The 19,942-nt window shown below is 49.2% G+C and overlaps 1 pseudogene; it reads left to right on the top strand.

Moving 5' to 3' along the window:
* The first annotated feature begins 11,641 nt into the window (after nucleotides 1-11,641).
* Nucleotides 11,642-19,550, top strand: LOC103634394 (uncharacterized; annotated as a pseudogene).
* The last annotated feature ends 392 nt before the right edge of the window (nucleotides 19,551-19,942 follow it).

Here is a 19,942-nt window from a genome sequence, read left to right as displayed (position 1 = left end):
GGCTGGGCCGAAATGGGAAAGAGAGGGAGGGAGAGAAAAAGAAAAAGGTTTTCTTTTTCTAAAATCTAATTTTCTCGGGATGAATGCTTTCACATTTTAAACACCCAAAAAATATGCATGGTTCGGCATGATGCTTCACACAAAATAAAGTAATTTAGGTTTTTTCTTTACACGGGAAATCCAAGCCAAACCCCGCTATAACTTTGGAAAAATATCAAGGTTTAGCGAGGGAACGAGAAAAGAAAAGGGGTAACGCCTGAATTTGGTGAGAGACAAGAAGAAAAAATTCTACCCCCAAATTCAGGGCGTTACAGCTGGCCCCTCGGAAGGGTTCGACAACCGCCTCAGATCGCGTGGGCCCTACACCCACTACTGGTCAGAGGTTCGAAGGTCGGCCCATCGGAAGGGTTCCACGACCGCCTCAGGCTACTCGGGCTCCGCGCCCATTACTGATCAGGGGTTCGAAGGCTGGCCCCCGAAGGGTTCACAGCCGCCTCAGACGCCGAGCGAGGGATGACCATGGGTACGTTCGATACACAACCAAGGCTCAGGCTGCGCTCCCGAGGTACCCTAGGACATTTCCGAGACCAGCGGGAACGATCTTGTAACGGAATCCCATCAGAGGGAGGCATCGAGCCCTCGGACCCCGTCGCCAGGGGACCGGGTCCGGCAGATCACCCGCAGGTACTTTTGGGCGTGCCTCTGGGCCCCTAGCCGACCCCCAACGAACGGGGCACGGACGTCCACTCGGATTACCCGCTTGCAGCTCACCGGAGACACCATGTTCGGCGCCCATCGAGGGCAACATGGCGCTTTCCCCCCTCCTCCTCGCGGAAAGGCGACGCAGGGGCGTATGTAAAAAAGTCGAGTATGTCCCTGATCGTCCTCTCGCCCTGTGCAGAGGCTCGGGAGCTGCTCTCGCAAACCCGGCTCCGGCCGAACCGTTGACAGCGTCAACATACTAGCCCGAGAACTTGGGACCCGACCGTACACCCGGGCTACGGCCAGCTCGCATGAGGGACGACCAGACCAGCCGAAGCATTACGCGAGGAATTAAGACCTCGGAGGAGTGAAACCACTCCTCCGAGGCCTCGGGGGCTACACCCGGCGGGTGCGCTCGCGCGCACCCACTGGAACAAAACGCAACCGAGAAAGGCTGGTCCCCTTGCAAAAAAGTGCGACGAAAGCCTCCAAGCGAGTGCTAACACTCCCTTCGAGGCTCGGGGGCTACTGTCGGGGACCATAATTAGGGGTACCCTCGAGGCTCCTAATTCTCAGCTGGTAACCCCCATCAGCATAAAGCTGCAAAGGCCTGATGGGTGCGATTAAGTTAGGGATCAGTCCATACGAGGGACTCGATCACGCCTCGCCCGAGCCTGGCCTCGGACAAGGGCAGCCGACCCCGAAGGATCTCCGTCTCGCCCGAGGCCCCCCTCCAGCGGCGAACATGTTCCCGGCTCGCCCGAGGCCCTGTCTTCGCCAAGAAGCAACCCTGACCAAATCGCCGCACCGACTGACCAAATCGCAGGAGCATTTAATGCAAAGGTGGCCTAACGCCTTTATCCCGACGCGCGCCCCCAGCCGACAGAGCCGAAGTGACCGCCGTCACTTCACTGCTCCACTGACCGGCCTGACAAAAAGACAGTGCTGCCTGCGCCGCTCCGACTGCGGTGCCACTTGACAGAGTGAGGCTGACAGGCAGTCAGGCCCGGCCGCAGGCACCATAGGAAACTCCGCTCCGCCCGACCCAGGGCTCGGACTCGGGCTAAGCCCCGGAAGACGACAAACTCCGCTCTGCCCGACCCAGGGCTCGGACTCGGGCTAAGCCCTGGAAGACGGCGAACTCCGCTCCGCCCGACCCAGGGCTCGGACTTGGGCTCTGCCCCAGAAGACGGCGAACTCCACACCACCCGACCCAGGGCTTGGACTCGGGCTCAGCCCCAGAAGACAGCGAACTCCGCACCACCCGACCCAGGGCTCAGACTCGGGCTCAGCCCCAGAAGATGATGAACTCCGCTTCGCCCGACCCCAGGGCTCAGACTCCGCCCTGGCCTCAGCCGACGGTCTCCACCTCGCCCGAACCAGGGGCTCGGACTCGACCTCGGCCACGGAAGACAGACTCGACCTCGGCTTCGGAGGAGCTTCCACGTCGCCCAACCTAGGGCGCAGACCAACCACGTCAACAGGAGGCACCATCATCACCCTACCCCGAGCTGACTCAGGCCACGGGGAACAAGACCGGCGTCCCATCTGGCTCGCTCCGCCAGATAGGCAATGATGGCGCCCCGCATACTCTGTGACGACGGTGGCTCTCAACCCCCTTACAGAAGCAAGAGGACGTCAGCAAGGACTCAACAGCTCCGACAGCTATCCCTCCGCCAGGCTCCAGCACTCCTCCGACGGCCACGACATCACACCAGCTGGGTGCCAAAATCTCTCCGGCTGCCACGACGGCATGTACTTAGGGCGCTAGCTCTCCTCCGCTAGACACGTAGCACTCTGCTATACCCCCCATTGTACACCTGGATCCTCTCCTTACACCTATAAAAGGAAGGACCAGGGCCCTCTTAGAGAAGGTTGGCCACGCGGGGACGAGGACGAGACAGGCGCTCGTGTGAGGCCACTCGCTCCCTCTCCCGCGTGGACGCTTGTAACCCCCTACTGCAAGCGCACCCGACCTAGGCGTGGGACGAACACGAAGGCCGCGGGATTCCCACCTCTCTCACGCCGGTATCCGGCCACCTCGCTTCCCCCCTTCGCGCTCGGCCTCGCGCTCGACCCATCTGGGCTGGGGCACGCGGCGACATTCACTCGTCGGCCTAGGGACCCCCCCGGTCTCGAAACGCCGACACATCCGCTGTCAATAATCCAGCTTGAGCCCCCGGATGCATAAACCTGCAAGGCAAATTTAGGGTTGGGTCTTAGGTATCCAACTCATGTTGGGTCCTACAAGGTTAGTTACAATAGTCTTAGGGACCCAAATGGAAGTCTTGTCTCCCTTACATTTGGCCCCTAATTTCCTAGCAATTACTTTCTTATCCTTTCTACAAATAGCAAAGGAAGCATTGCAAGCATAATAAATTGTAGAAAGTTCATTCATTAGTTTCCTAGGAACATGAACAATATTTCTTCTAGGCATAGCATTTTTCCTAGCCAAATTTCTATGATGCATAGAAGAACTAGAAGCAAACATTGCATTTGAATCATAAGCATGTGAAACAACATCATTGCAACTCCTATCATGACGAACATTCCTAGAATATCTCCTATCATGGTATAAGAAAGCATGGTTCTTTTGGATACTATTTGCCATATGGGCCTTCCCTTTCTCCTTGATGGAGATGGAAGCCTTATGGCTTGTTAAGTTCTTAACTTCCCTCTTGAAGCCAAGACCATCCTTAATTGAGGGGTGTCTACCAACCGTGTAGGCATCCCTTGCAAATTTTAGTTTATCAAAATCATTTTTGCTAGTCTTAAGTTGGGCATTAAGACTAGCCACTTCATCATTCAATTTAGAAATTGAAACTAGGTGTTCACTACAAGCATCAATATTAAAATCTTTACACCTATTGCAAATTGCAACATGTTCTACACAAGATGTTGATTTATTGGCTATTTCTAACTTAGCATTCAAATCATCATTTATGCTCTTTAAGCTAGAAATAGAGTCATGGCACGTAGACAATTCACAAGAAAGCATTTCATTCCTTTTAATTTCTAATGCAAGAGAATTTTGTGCCTCTACAAATTTATCATGCTCTTCATACAAAAGATCCTCTTGCTTTTCTAACAACCTATTCTTATCATTCAAGGCATCAATTAATTCATTAATCTTATCAACCTTAGTTCTATCTAGGCCCTTAAATAAACATGAATAGTCTATTTCATCATCATCACTAGACTCATCCTCACTTGAAGAAGCATAAGTAGTATTGTTTCGAGTACATACCTTCTTCTCCTTTGCCATGAGGCATGTGTGATGCTCGTTTGGGAAGAGGAATGATTTGTTGAAGGCGGTGGCGGCGAGTCCTTCGTTGTCGGAGTCGGACGAGGAGCAATCTGAATCCCACTCCTTTCCAAGATGTGCCTCGCCCTTTGCCTTCTTATAGTTCTTCTTCTTTTCCCACTTTCCACTCTTCTTTTCCTGGTCACTATCATTATCGAGGCAATTAGCGATAAAATGACCAATCTTACCACATTTGAAGCAGGAGCGCTTCCCCTTCGTCTTGTTCTTGTTGGGGTGCTCCTTGCGACCCTTTAGCGCCGTCTTGAACCGCTTGATAATGAGGGCCATTTCTTCCTCATTAAGCTCGGCCACCTCAACTTGCGCCACCTTGCTAGGTAGCGCCTCCTTGCCCCTTGTTGCTTTGAGAGCAACAGTTTGAGGCTCGTGGATTGGGCCATTCAACGCATCATCCACGTATCTCGCCTCCTTGATCATCATCCGCCCGCTTACAAATTTCCCAAGAATTTCTTCGGGCGACATCTTGGTGTACCTAGGATTCTCACGAATATTGTTTACAAGATGTGGATCAAGGACAGTAAAGGACCTTAGCATTAGGCGGACGACGTCGTGGTCCGTCCATCGCGTGCTTCCATAGCTCCTTATCTTATTGACGAGGGTCTTGAGCCTGTTGTACGTTTGGGTTGGCTCCTCCCCCCTGATCATCGCGAATCTCCGGAGTTCGCCCTCCACCAACTCCATCTTGGTGAGCATGGTAACGTCGTTCCCCTCATGTGAGATCTTGAGGGTGTCCCAAATCTGCTTGGCGTTATCCAAGCCGCTCACCTTATGGTATTCATCCCTGCACAATGATGCTAGAAGAACAGTAGTAGCTTGTGCATTTTTGTGAATTTGCTCATTAATAAACATAGGACTATCATTACTATCAAATTGCATTCCACTCTCGACTATCTCCCATATGCTTGGATGGAGAGAGAACAAGTGACTACGCATTTTGTGCCTCCAAAATCTGTAGTCCTCTCCATCAAAATGAGGAGGTTTACCAAGTGGAATGGAGAGTAAATGAGCATTGGTACTTTGAGGAATACGAGAGTAATCAAAAGAGAAGTTAGAATTAACCGTCTTCTTTTTCTCGTAGTCGTTGTCGTCATCCTTTTGGGAGGAGGAAGATTCGTCGGTGTCGTAGTAGACTATCTCCTTGATGCGCCTTGTTTTCTTCTTCCTCCCATCTTTTCTTTTGTGGCCTGAGCCTGAATTAGTAGGCTTGTCATCCTTTGGATCATTGACGAAGGACTCCTTCTCCTTATCATTGACCACCATCCCCTTGCCCTTAGGATCCATCTCTTCGGGCGATTGTCCCTTTCTTGAAGAGAATAGCTCTAATACCAATTGAGAGCACCTAGAGGGGGGTGAATAGGTGATCCTGTAGAAACTTGAAACTTAATCCACAAAACTTGATTAGGAGTTAGCACAATTAAGCCAAGTGGCTAGAGAAGAGAGCTTGCACAACACGATAACCACAAAGAGTTTAACACAGAGATGGCACAGTGGTTTATCCTGTGGTTCGGCCAAGTCCAACACTTGCCTACTCCACGTTGTGGCGTCCCAATGGACGAGGGTTGCAATCAACCCCTTTCAAGCGGTCCAAAGACCCACTTGAATACCACGGTGTTTTGCTTTCACTTTACTATATCCCACTTGCGAGGAATCTCCACAACTTGGAGCCTCTCGCCCTTACACTTTGATGTTCACAAAGAAGCACGGAGTAAGGGAGGGATGAGCAACGCACACAAGACACGAAATCAGAGTACCAACACGCACACAAGTCACAACAAGAGCTCACAACACAACCCGACGAGTTCACAACTCAAATGGAGCTCTAGTTGCTATCACAAAGAATCAAATGCGCGGAATCGAAGTCTTGGTGCTTAGGAATGCTTAGAGAATGCTTGGTGTACTCCTCCATGCGCCTAGGGGTCCCTTTTATAGCCCCAAGGCAGCTAGGAGCCGTTGAGAGCATTCCAGGAAGGCAATTCTTGCCTTCTGTCGCCTGGCGCATCGGACAGTCCGGTGCACCACCAGACACTGTCCGGTGCGGATCTCTTTCCTTATTTGGCGAAGTCGACCGTTGCAGTCTTGGAGCCGTTGGCGCACCGGACACTGTCCGGTGCACACCGGACAGTCCGGTTCCCCTTCCGACCGTTGGCACATGCCACACGTCGCGCGCGGATTCCGTGGTCGACCGTTGGCCTGGCTGACTGTTGGCTCACCGGACAGTCCGGTGCACCACCGGATAGTCCGGTGATTTATAGCCGTACGTCGCCGACGATTTCCTGAGAGCAGCAAGTTCGCCTGAGTCAGCCTGGCGCACCGGACACAGTCCGGTGCACCCAGACTGAGCTGACTTCGACTGAACAAAGCCATCTTTAATTCCAACCAGATTTTTCCTGTTTCCAGCACTTAGACATAATACATTAGTCTCCAAAACAATATACTAAGTCTTAGAAACATACCTTTATACTTGATTTGTACTTTGTTCACCATTTAACACTTAGGCACTTGTGTTGGACACTAAATCACCAAAATACTTAGAAATGGCCCAAGGGCACATTTCCCTTTCAGAAATCAACACGAATAACACCGAAGCTACCTACCAGAGAACTTCGGCATAATGACATGCCTAAGACGAAGGGTTGCACCGACTTAAAGATGAAAAGACAGATTGACCCATGATAGTTTGTGTCATGAATGTAATCGATTGTAAAGGGTATAAATGTAATTTCACACAGGTTGCACCCTGTGCCTATAAATAGATGAACAGTACCCCCGTGCTATTCACGCTGATTTGTACTCGCTCATGCATCACGCTTGTACTATCTCTTTCTGTCAAGCCGAAGGTACAAATGTAATTCTGCATTATTTCTGTTTATTCATAATAATATAATAGAAGATGAGTTAATAATGTTACATAATCATTCATATTGTTCTTTATGTTTCACATGCTTCTTCTTACATTAATGTATACTGCGATTATGAAGGTATGTCCTTCATGACCTTCGTCTGAAGATCATTATATCCTAAGGGAAATAATGCTTCGAAGGACGAAGGGATTTAACCTTTATCATTTTGTGTTGTCTTGTTCTTAATTCATAGCATTTGAGAACAAATCTCCAACATATCTAAGTTTTAACATAATCAATACTTCGCTTTATCATTTTCATGTGGAGACTTTAGGTTATATGCTTATAGAATATTTATTAGTCTTGGTAACTTATTTACATTTTGACGATTTTATGCAAAAAGAAATTAACAATACGTATATAGCCTAAAAATTTATGGAATTTTACGGAGACAAGACATATGTACACATATAATGCTAAAAATGGTTGGATTCAAGGAGTAGATAAATGATTACACCCATGATATGTTTGGAATGATGTCTTACATGGTATCTGTGTCCGACTAGTTCTGTATTCTACACACAACTATCTGTATTTGTATTCGAAAACATCCGTATTTGTATCTGAAACTATCCTTATTTGAATCCGAGTAAAAATATAAAAACAAATATGGTTTGACAGTATCCATCCGTATTCGATCCGGTTACATTCTTACTCGATCCTGTTACATTCTTACCTAACTGGTCGTGTCGTGCGCTCCCTTGTAAGCTATGGTAATGGTAGTGACTAGTGAATGCCCCCTTGGCCCTTGAGCAGGGTCTCCACGTCCTGCAACCAACCGCACAATAACTATGTGATTGGTTACCCGCACCATTTGATTCTGAGCTATCATATGCATTGACTTTATGTAAGCACCTGTTTGGTTACTTGTATGTGGTAGACATGAGCTGCACGAGTAAATGCAAAATAATTCATTTTATAGTTATATTTCTGTATCTGCTGGTACGCCCGAAACGTGCGTATACGGCTGGACAGACTCGCGCCGGCCCGGCTTCACGCGGCCGGCCAACGCCAACCAATCAGCCCGTAATTGCCCGGCCCAGCACGCCATTGTCAAGGCCGCAGCAAGCGCCGTGGGCCGTGGCCAAGCGGCCAAGCCGTATGCTGACCTGGAGCCCATATCTGTTCCGTATCCTTGCCAAGTACAGGAACTGCGCATGTGCGTGCGGGCAAGTACAAGTACTGCGCCACATGCTAGGGCATTCAAGGTTGAAGAGAGTTATTACTTATGACCCATGAACACAATGGAAAATTTTCTGAAACTAACTTTACTCAAACGGGATACTGATGTAACGTGCCACGATAGAACGCACTACAGCGAAACCAGGTTTTCATCTGATCCTCGTCCCTTCCCGGAACTACAGCCCGTCCATGCCCAACAGCCCAACAAGTTCCATGGTCGGCGAGAGCCGAGAGGAGAGGAGCGGCGTACGTACGTATCATGACTGCCTTGCTCCCACAGCGCCAGAGCCTTGAACAAGTCGGTGGCGCCCCGCCGGACGCCGCCGTCCACCAGCACCGGCACGGTCCCCCGCCACCGCCTTAACCACCTGCAATGCAGCGAAGGACACCCCGCTACCACCGCACGTCGCAATAACAATTAACAGCACGCCCTCGTGCTGGCTGCGTCCCCTCCCCCACACGCAATGCAATGCAATGCAGCGACCGGGTTCGGGTCCAGCACATCCGTTGCGCTTGCATGCATGTCGCGGGCCACGCCAGAAGATACTTCTTCCAGCGCCGAGATGGCGTGGCCGCCTGGTTCAGCAGCACCATTCATGCTAGCAAGTAGCAACGCAACGCTGACAGAGTATAACGCGTAACGCTAGCTTCGTTAGGGTATGTACAATGGGTTTCTTAAGTTGTGTCTTAGAGTGTGTCTAGGGGGGACGATGAATGTAAAAAAGTCAAGACATATATCTTGACGAAGACACAGTGTTTTAGCTCTATGTTCGAGACAGGAGACTAGCTGATTGGTCACTTTAATTTATTGAATGCTCTGATTGGTACAATGAATATGGTAAGACACATGTTTTAGATATGACCACTGTATTATGTTGTGTTTTAGTTGTGTCTTATACTTGGAGAACCGTGCAGCAGTGTCTAGGTTGTACGTGTCCTTATACCGTCTTGCACGCACCGGCCGTCCTGCACGCACAAATTCACACACACATACACCGTCAGGCCATCCATCATCAACCACTCGCCATTTAATTTGCGGCAACGGCTGGACGGCCCCGTCACGGCATGGTCGCCGGTACAGTCATCCAAGCTAGGCCGTTGTACTGTACGTAGCCAAGTACTGCGACTGCGACGCAACGCATGCAATTTAAGAAGGCCAGTAGGCCAACGCACCAGCATGGCAGCAGCATGTTATGCTATATTAGGGCAGTAAGGCTGCTCAAAGAACAGGCTTTCAGTATCCGACGTACAGAGACAGAGCCCTATCTCTACTACTAATTAAGCCAGTAGTGTAGGCGTCCACATTTTTTGGTGCACGTTCTGCCTCGCTCCCCCGCAGCGCCGGCCGCGTCCCGCTCCCCCGGCAGCCGGCTCCCATCCATGGCTGCGCGACGCGAGATCGGCTCCCCTTTCCTCGCGCGACGCGAGATCGGCGAGATCCAGCCCACAAATCGCGCTCCCGCGTGCCCCGCTCCCCCCGACCGCGCCTCCCGCCCTCTCCTACCCCCGCCGTCGCGGTCGTCATCCCGCGCGATCCAACCGCGCCGCCCTTTCTCCCCCCTCCAATGTCGGCCGACCACCCATCACCTTCCTCTCGCGCGCCCCGTGCCCTCGCTACCACCACCATCTAATCGGCCATTTGGCCTTCCGCTCTGTTTCTCCGCGTGCCTGACCTCCTCCTCTACCTGATGGCCGCCACCCCACCGCTGTCGTGGGACGCGTCGCTGCAGCCCCGGCGGTCGGCCTCCTCCTCGGGGCCCGCCAAGCGCGGAGGCCTCCTGCTGGGGCGCTACGAGCTGGGCCGCCTGCTCGGCCACGACACCTTCGCCAAGGTGTACCACGCCCGCCACGCCGACGACACCGGCGAGACCGTCGCCATCAAAGTGCTCGACAAGGAGAAGGCCCTGCGCAACGGCCTCGTCCCGCACATCAAGCGCGAGATCGCCATCCTCCGCCACGTGCGCCACCCCAACATCGTCCGCCTCTTCGAGGTCATGGCCACCAGGTCCAAGATCTACTTCACCATGGAGTTCGTCCGCGGCGGGGAGCTCTTCGCGCGCGTCGCCAAGGGCCGCCTCAAGGAGGATACCGCGCGCAGGTACTTCCAGCAGCTCATCTCCGCCGTCGGCTTCTGCCACGCCCACGGCATCTTCCACCGTGACCTCAAGCCCGAGAATCTCCTCGTCGACGAGCGCGGCGACCTCAAGGTCTCCGACTTCGGCCTCTCGGCGGTCGCCGACCAGTTCCACCCCGACGGCCTCCTCTACACCTTTTGTGGCACACCGTCCTACGTCGCTCCGGAGGTGCTCGCGCGCCGCGGCACCAAACGTATACGCCTCCTCCGCGATGCCCTCAGACCGCTCGTCCTCGCCCAACGGCTCCTTGCCGCATATGCTCGCAGCGGCTCCCTCGCATCCCGTCGCAGATCTCGTGTCCTCACCATCCCAAGCCCACCCCCTTCCTTGGATCTAACCCCTCCTCATGTCTCCGCGGCTAGAGCTGATATCCTCGTTCATGGCGGGCGGCGTGGGTGGGTTCGTCACGCAGAGGCCTTTGAGGCCCTGCCCAAGGAGCGCGCTACCAACCGCGGCAAGTTCGCCGCGCTGCAGCAATCCATTCAGTCATATCTTGGTGTCTGCGGCCCCTTTCTACCCTCTCCTCCCTCGCATTGGGATCTCGTGGTGGCGGATGATGGAGTTGTGATGGTCTTTGTGTGTCTGTGTCGTTCCAGATAGCTTCAAGGGGGCTACAACAAAGGGCGCGGTCATCACGGCGCTTGGGTCAGTTGGGCGCGTGCTCGACGGGCCGTAGGCCGAGCTGGTGCCTGGTGCTGCAGCCACTCCGCCTCACCATCGAGACCAAGCACGTCAAGCTCGTCGAGGCCCATGAATCCACTCCGCCTCCACGTAATTACTAATCATCATCGTCGTCATCTTATTCATGCTCTTGCTTTTGCATTGCATGCGTGAGGCCCATGAATCGGATTGATGTCGAGCGCCATGATGGGTATAATAAATGTGTGCCACCAAATGGGTCATTTGCTCCAGCACCATGGATGCTTTGGACGTTAGCGGGCTAGAAACACATTTCCTTGTCTAGGGTATATACTTGCGTCGACCAGTCCTCATTTTGTATGTGCAGAGCCAAGTCCCTGAATTGGTTGCTTGGGTTGAGATGTCTAGATAGTTCCAAGTTTATGCCATTTATGTATTTACAATTTTGAGAATACTGTGGTGTAACAGACTGTTGTTATATGAAGATGATAGAACTCAGGAATCGCACATTGGCAGCAACTAATGTATTCTTGTTCCCTTTTATTTTGTTTTTCGAAAAAAGGAGAATAATATATGTTTTAGCTGCATCTACATCGCCACTCTGCACTACATCTAATGATTTGTTCAATAACTAGCAGGGATTGAGTTAGCTGACAATATGCCATTTCATTCAATGCCATTTTTGGGTGCATGTAGTGTATCATGTTTCGTTTACCATGTCTATTGATATCTTTAATAAGCCTATCTTACTTTGCTTGCAGATGTACTATATAGAATGTGAACTTAGTGTTGATGATTTTCTTTGTGTTGATGATTACAAAATAAATATTTTTGATTCTAATGAAGATCAGTTCGATAACCCACATGGGATTGGCCAATTGGTACATAAAAGTTTGGTTTGCCATTAGATCTGACACCTACTCATTCATATGCTGATGCAGATAACTCTGAGCAAAATACTGGAGATGTCTTTGTTCACATGTCAGACTTGCTTACAACAATATGGCCATCACCCTCTCAGTATTTGGGGCCAAAATGTGCACTTTAGGACCGTGGTAGGCCAGTTAGAGGGACAGAGGACTCTAGAGATTACTGCAAGTCTGCAACCCTTACCATGCTGGTTTGGCTTTGAATGATGATGTTCTTCTTGGGACAAGACCCGTGATGCATCCAAGAGGTATTGATTTGAAAGACAGGCCACTCTTTGCTGCTCTCACTGTGAAAGTCCAAGGAAAGAATGTTGGAATTCCTGTGTGTGGAGGCGCTCCTACTTCTAAATCACCATGGAATGCACATGGTAAGTATTGTTATGTTAGCGCTAGCATGTCTGGTTAATGTTGACAGTATCAATTTTTTGCTAACTTTTGTTTTGTGCTGTCGTTCTAGAACTTCTCGATCTTACTCATCTGGAGGGTGAATCTCTTAGAGAATGGTTGTTCTTTGATACTCCAAGAAGAACATTCGAGAGTGACAACCAGAAGCAAAGGTCATTGTTAGATTACAACGGTTGTTGGTGGCATTTCTGTACTGGATCCATTGGTCTAGCTGTCCATAAAGCTGTATATTCTTGACTTTTGGCTCTCTTACCACTCTACATACATATGTCGTCTGTCACTCAAACAGGTAATCGTTGACTTATTTACTTGAACCAGTAGTGTTTATTTGTGAATTCGTTTATGCTCAGTTGAACATATTTTGCGATTTGTTGTGTCAAAAAACCATGTTTATTTTCATCGATGTCTATGCACGGCCACGAATCAGAAACAAATGCATACAACATATTTGGTATAGAAGTTTTGGAGCTGAATTCTTTTCTGGTGGGGATATAGCTGAGTAAAAAAATAGATTATAGAATAATATAGTGATGTGAAAAAATCAATGAATTGGTTCTGGGTCTTATACACTATCTAGAGACATTTCTGGATTTTACAATATATAAATCCAATTGTTAATGCTCATGGCCTATTTTAGTGGAAATGGAAGATGCGCTTTAAGATTTCAGAACTTGTGTGTTTGGGGTGGGGAAGAGAAAGGATCCATTTGTTGAGTTTCTGGAACATTGAGCTACTACTCTGCTACTATTGGCCATGCAGGTTGTTCTGCTATTGAATTTTTGCACGGATGGAATGAGAATTGGGTTGCCAAGGACGAGCAATTCTGGTTGGTTGCTTGCTGTTATTCTCGTATTTGCTTGACCTTCAATTTGTGTATTTTTTCTATTATTTATACCCTTTTGTCGCTGTAGGCACATGGCTATGTTGGTTGTCTCAGTTGTCTTTTACAATGCCACATTCTCTTTCTCGGGTCCATCTGAACATGATTGTGGACTCAGCCTGTTTTACATTGTCTTCACATCGATTCTTGTTTTTTTCATTTGCTATCGTTTCCCTGCACCCAAAGGTACCGTCCCATAGTCTGTTTTCTTCCTTTTACTGATTTTGCCTATGCTTTTATTACTTGATTCAATCAGAAACTATTTCTTGATAAGCTATACTGGATGTGCTTGCGGTTTTGGGCTGTATTATATTTGCAATTTTATATGATTCTTTGGGTTGGTTCGATCGTTTAGATTTCATCTTGGTCATCACATGACCATGCTTTCCAACAACCACTATTATACATTTCTGTTAAATGTATCCATCTTTTTGTTCTAAATAATGCTTTGTATTATTCTTCTATTTTAGAGGTGTTACATGAATATGCCAATTTTCGAACTTGAGGCTGCGACACAGGAATGTATATTAGATAACTGAACCACGACTCTCGAAGCTTTTTCTCATTGGAGCCTATTGTTCCCTCCGCTATGACTGAAGGCCCCACCATACAATCAGATAAAGCATTAGGTATCAATCCGCTATGATTTGGCATCATTTTGCAAGGAATATTTTACAGCCATAAATAAAATAAAGAATTGAAGGAGGAAATTATTGCTTGTGTCTGTGTTGCAGGTTATGGGGAAGTAAAAAAAGAAAGGAGGAGACGAGGAGTACCTATGCTTCCCAGAGCACCTCTGCACCTGCTACTCATACGTCTACGACGTTGTCGGGCATGACGAGCAGCTCGGCGTAAGTACCCTTACTGCAGCTACTGCATCATGGACAAGAAAATTCTATCTATGCAAATTTTGGGGAAGATCAAGATTAGGTGGAGTAGCATTTGTCGGCTTTTAGGTCCTTGCTACTGAAATAGGAGTTGAATTCGGCTATTATTTTGGTGTTTACATTTGTAACCTATTTTGCAGTATTGATTATGTCTATTTCAAGTTCATATTCTAATCTGGGAGATGTTGGAGGTCCTTCAGTTTGTGAATGAACTTTGGTGTTTTTCTGAAGGTGAATCATGTGTGCACTACTAAATCTTAGGGGGGAAGTTTATAACCTTATATGTTGTATAAACCTTTTTATCAAGCTTATTTCGAGAACAATCGTACCACACATCCACTACAGGAAACGCCTAAATTTTCGTGGGCCAAAAACCCACGAAAATAGGCCTAAACCGACGAAAATACAGTATTTTCGTCGGCAGGCCGACGAAAATAGCCGCCGAAAATAATTTCGACGAAAATAGGCATCTATTTTCGTCGGTACCGACGAAAATCACCTATTTTCGTCGGCATTGAGCAAACCGACGAAAATAGTGAGGCGACCATTTATTTTCGTCGGCCTAGGTGGCCGACGAAAATAGCTCAGGGTATTTTCGTCGGCATAGGTGGTGGCCGACGAAAATACCCTGGAACATATTTTCGTCGGCCTGGATGGTGGCCGACGAAAATAGCCTGGGAATATATTTTCGTCGGCCACCATCTAGGCCGACGAAAATTGATGGTTCCCCCCCCAAAACAGATTTTTCTGCACCTATTAATAATTCACAGCAATATACACAATATCACAATTCACATATACAGATTCACAAGCCTAATACATAATTCACAAAACACATTCACATATACATAAGTCTAGAGTCCATAAGTCTAGACACATTCACATAGTATCCATAAGTCCAAAAGTCCATTGTCCATTCAAATACACAATTCACAAAACTCTAGTCCATAAGTCTAGAGTCCATAAGTCCATAAGCTACTAACTACTCGCTACTCACTCCTCAATGATCACTCCGGCGGGCTGTGGGAGTTTTGGCCACTCCCTCCTCCGCCACCAGGAAGGTGGCCACTCCCTCCAGCACCATGGACGAGGAAGTCTTGGACGTTGACACCACCCTCTGATCCATGAGCATGTGACGCTGAACCCTGCAATTCATCAATCATTCAAATAAGGCTGTATACATATACATTGCTGTGTTTGGTCAATATTTGCATAAAACTAAACATGGAACGTCACCTGTGATCCATGGTGAGGAGGAGGTTGTCCATGCATCCACGGGTACTGTTGTGCTGGCCACCCCATAGGTGGTGGCACCCACCCCATCGGTGGCGGTGCCATCCACGCTTGAAATGGCTGAGAGCCCGCCGGTGGCTGCGAGACCGGTGGCACCCATCCCGGGACTGGCTGCGATCCTTGGGGTGGAGGCGTCCAAGTGCCTGGAGGTGGCTGCGTCCACCCAACACCGGTCCACTGTGGCTGCGACGCTGGAGCTTGTCCTGGCCACTGTCCCCATCCTTGTGTCTGCGAGCCATTTTTGATAATAAAAAAAGAGTTGCTATGGAATTGAAGTGTTCAGATAGTGTTACCTGGGGAGGGCGAAAAGCGGGCAAGTTCATATCAGGGCCGAGTCGAGTAGTCATTTCCTGCAAATGGATGCAACGTTAGAATCACAACATTATACTTTGAATTCAACGACGACACGTGATGAGATAGACGGATTACCTGAAAATAAGAAGCCATATATTGCGTCAGCTGTCCAACCTGCTCCTGCGCTGCTCGAGCCTGCTCCTGTGCTGCTCGAGCCTGCTCCTGTGCTGCCCGAGTCTCCTCCTCCAGCTGAGCCTCTCGAGCAGACCTGGAGGAGCGAGAACTCCCTCCCGAAGACGATGCCTTCCCTTGACCTATTGTCCTGTTATATTCCACAACGCCGGTGCCAAAGGCAAACCTGCATGATACACATAGTTGCGCCATTAAGTGGACACATTCTTGTTAATGAAATCGTCGAATCAAACACAAACACCTCACCTGCCATGCTTTCTACCCCCACCACTGTGGTACAACGCCGAGGCATCTAAGTCTGAATGCATCCAGTCGAAGTCAGGCCCATGGCGTTGAGTCATTTCCTCCCCATATGCATTCTGCAAAGAAAGTTAGAGTTGGAGTTAAACACAAAACATGCAATTTAATTCGTAAATACAAACTTGTTTACCATTTTCTCCCTTGCCGCCTCACTGCATAGCACATCAGGGTTCGCCGGATCAGGGCCACGGTGACCACGGACGTAAACCTCCATAAAACTTGGAGAAACTCCACTTTCAGCTTCCTGCATGAAAAACAAGAGTTAAACCATATAATTTTCATAGATGTAACATACAAGTTTGATTTATATACTTACCATGCGGCGTGCGGTACCAAGGTGTCCATCGGCGCCGTACCTGTGCCCCGGTCCTTCAGTGCCACGGTTGGCACGGTGCTTGTTGGACTCTGCAATCCACTCAGGCGACGCCCATCTCTTAGCCAACCACCTCCAGGCTTCCATGTCCTTCGACAGCCAATCCACAACGCTCTCCAGGTACTGCTCCTCTGTGAGGTAGATCTCATTGGCCCCTAATGCTTTGCTCATTTTCTGACCCTTTATCTTCTTGTAGTAGTAGTTGACGGCCGCGATGCGAGCATTGTACATGGCATCCTTGATTATCTTATCAGCGCACTTCCGAAAGTGCCTCTTCACACGTGTCCACTGAGCCTGATCCTCCTCGATGTCATCCGGCAATTGGAACCTCCCCTACATATCAATGGAGAAGTTAAGTTAAAGTAAGATTAGGAGAAGCAATAATTCAATGAATTGCTTATATACGAAAGTAAACTCACCCAGAACTCGTCCCACACAGCCACCTGACAAGTCCTTCGTTTTTTTTCCGAACTTCCCCCTCCGCTACTGCTTTCACTGGTATTGAAAGGTGTGAATCCGTCCGTCGATAGACCAAGCCGTACACTTCCCCCTCCACCTGACACAGCCACCTGACAAGATTATATGGCACAATGAAGACAGGCCAACACGAGTACGGGCTTGCACTGGTATTGAAAGGTGTGAATCCGTCCGTCGATAGACCAAGCCGTACACTCCTAGGGTCGTTTGCAAATTCGGGATCAAACTCGTCAAATGCCTTCCACGCATCACCGTCCGACGGATGGACCATTATGTCTGGATCAGTGACGAGTCGTACACCATTCTTTGGCCACGTCATATGCAGAGCTATTTCCTTGTTGAGGAACAACCTTGAAAGCCGAGGAATGATGGGCAACCGACGAAGTTGCTTAGCTGCGACCTTCGTAACTACCAATTCACCCTCATCATTTGTCACCTCGACATATCTAGAAGCTTCACAATGCTTACAACGGTCCAGCTTGTCATCCTCCTCAAAGAATAGCATGCAACTGTTGGGACACACGTCGATCTTCTCATATGTCATCCCAAGACCAGCCAACATCTTCTTTGCGAAGTACATATTTTTTGGCAACTTATGATTCTCCGGTAGAACCTCACCCATAAGTTGGACGATGTCGTTGTAAGCACTGTTTGAAATGTTGTGCTTCGACTTTATCGCCATTAGTCTTGTGAGAGTCCCAAGAACTGACATCTGAGTGTGCTCGTGCAGTCTCTCTTCTCCCGCGGCGAGTAGCCGGAAGAATTCTTGAGCATCGCGTGGAAGCTGCCCCGGCTCCTCAGCGTTCATTTCAACCTCCCTACCAAGATCATGCAACATATCGTCCATCTTATCATGATCGTCATCAAGCTCCACCTCCGCGTCAACGTGTCTAATAGACTCTCCATGCCGGTACCATACAAGGTAGTTCGGCATAAACCCACTTTTGCAAAGGTGTTTCTCCATTTCTTCCTTCTTCTGAGGCCACTTGTTCTCGCAGCGATTGCAAGGACACTTCACTAGACGACCAGTTGCATCTTTGAAAGCGTGCTCAAGAAAAGCCTTTGTTACACCCATCCATTCATTCGAATGTGCCCCATCCTTTCTCCACCCGTCATACATCACCCTCCGATCACCGTCCATTTCAAAGGCTAAACAAAAGTCAAAGAACATCAACGATCGTCCGTGGCTTAATTAGGTGAACTCCCTATTAGGTAAAGGCCCTAAACCCACCCAAGAGTGTAGGCTGATGCTTGTGATTTATGACGTGTAGCCTACGATTGTCGCTAAATTTCGGCAGCATAACCCCGCTGCTCTCCAAGCACACGCCTGAACATGGTGTGTTGGAGAACAACTGGGTTACACAACCAAAATTCCGCGTCAATCGTAAGGCACATGTCACAAATCACAAGCATCGGCTTACACTCTCAGGCTGTCCAAAATACGTGGACAATTCCGGAACGGCGAACCTCACAAGCCAATGTGACGTTTGCCGTTCCCGAACGGGTGACGCATACGGTTCGCTACGGTTAACGATTAAAACTGAACTCTAAACATTAAAAAATATCTCGGAGATTAAACAAAAGACATCACCCTCCGATCACCCTCCGAACGAGTGACTAATAACTATATAGTAAATAATAAATGACACATTAACCGAAATTACGAAAACAATGTATACCTGAGAATAATGTACGAGTCCAGCTAACACGATGGAGAAGGTCAAGTCGAAAGAACACCTATGTACAAAAATTACTATTGTTAATAAAAAAATCGGCAGCACCTCCACTATAAAGTGATGTTTCTAAAACCTGCAAAAAACAACAACACGATGGTTGCCAACACAGAATACATTACTCGTTATTCTAAACCCTGATTATGCATTATGTCACACGCTAGTGGTCTTATTATACTCCTAGAGTAGTTATTAGAGCTGCAATGCAAGCTAGAGATTAATCTGCAAAAATACATATCTGGGGAACACTAAAGAACTGTCCCCGAGAAGGGAAATAAACTAGTACAGTTGATAAGGGCATCAGGCTCCTTGTTTTGTCAAGGCCAACCTGTTAATGATGATTGCCATGGTGCTAGGTCTACTGTGTATCATATAGCATTATGTGTGTGTACATCTGTGCACATACGTGCTTGCAAATGCCTGATAATTTCCAACACAGAAAAGCACATACGTGCTTGCAAATGCACATACGTGCTTGCAAATGCCTGATAAGCGTGCATTTGCATCGAACATATGTCATTTTGTATACCTGTTCAAAGTCCCCTACATCCCACCAGGCAGTAATAACAACAGCACGGTGGAAGGGATTGGACATACCTTGCTATGGTGTGCGGGTGGGAGCGGGAGCTCCTTCTTCGTAGCCGACAGCGGCACAACTCCGAAGTGCGCAGCGCGGCGGCGGTTGCGCGCGGTGGCGGGCGCCGCGTGGCGGGCGCGCGGTGGCGGGCGAGCGGCGGGCGGGCCGCGGCGCGGCGGCGTTTGCGCGCAGCTGCGGGCGGGCGCACGGCTGCGGGCGGGTGCGGGCGGGCGCGCGGCTGCGGGCGGGCGCGCGGCACGGCGGCGGTTGCGCGGCGCGGCTGAAGCGGCGGCGGCGGCGGAATGCGTGAGAGACAGAGAGGACGCGTGAGAGACGAGAGAGAGAAGGCCGGGATGGAAGATAACGGCCTGTATTTTCGTCGGCCTCCTTGAGGCCGACGAAAATAGTTGCCCGTTAAAAGTTTATTTTCGTCGGCTGGGCTGGAACCGACGAAAAAAATAACGTATGTTCGTCGGCCGATAGGAAACCGACGAAAATACAGAAAATATTCGTCGGTTTAGAGGCCGACGAAAATAAAGGTTCGTAAATTCGTCGGCAAACCGACGAACATACAGCCTGACCCACGAAATTAGGCCGAATTTTCGTCGGTCACGAAGGCCGACGAAAATAACCTTCTATTTTCGTGGGCCGGCCGACGAAAATATATCGGCCTACGAAAATTTAGGCGTTTCCTGTAGTGATCTTTGATGATGAATTTGCAC

Source organism: Zea mays, chromosome 7 (genome assembly GCF_902167145.1).
Source record: "Zea mays cultivar B73 chromosome 7, Zm-B73-REFERENCE-NAM-5.0, whole genome shotgun sequence".
In the NCBI taxonomy this organism is placed as follows: domain Eukaryota; kingdom Viridiplantae; phylum Streptophyta; class Magnoliopsida; order Poales; family Poaceae; genus Zea; species Zea mays.
Note: the sequence above shows the minus strand (reverse complement) of the source record. Positions and strands in the feature narration are given on the sequence as shown.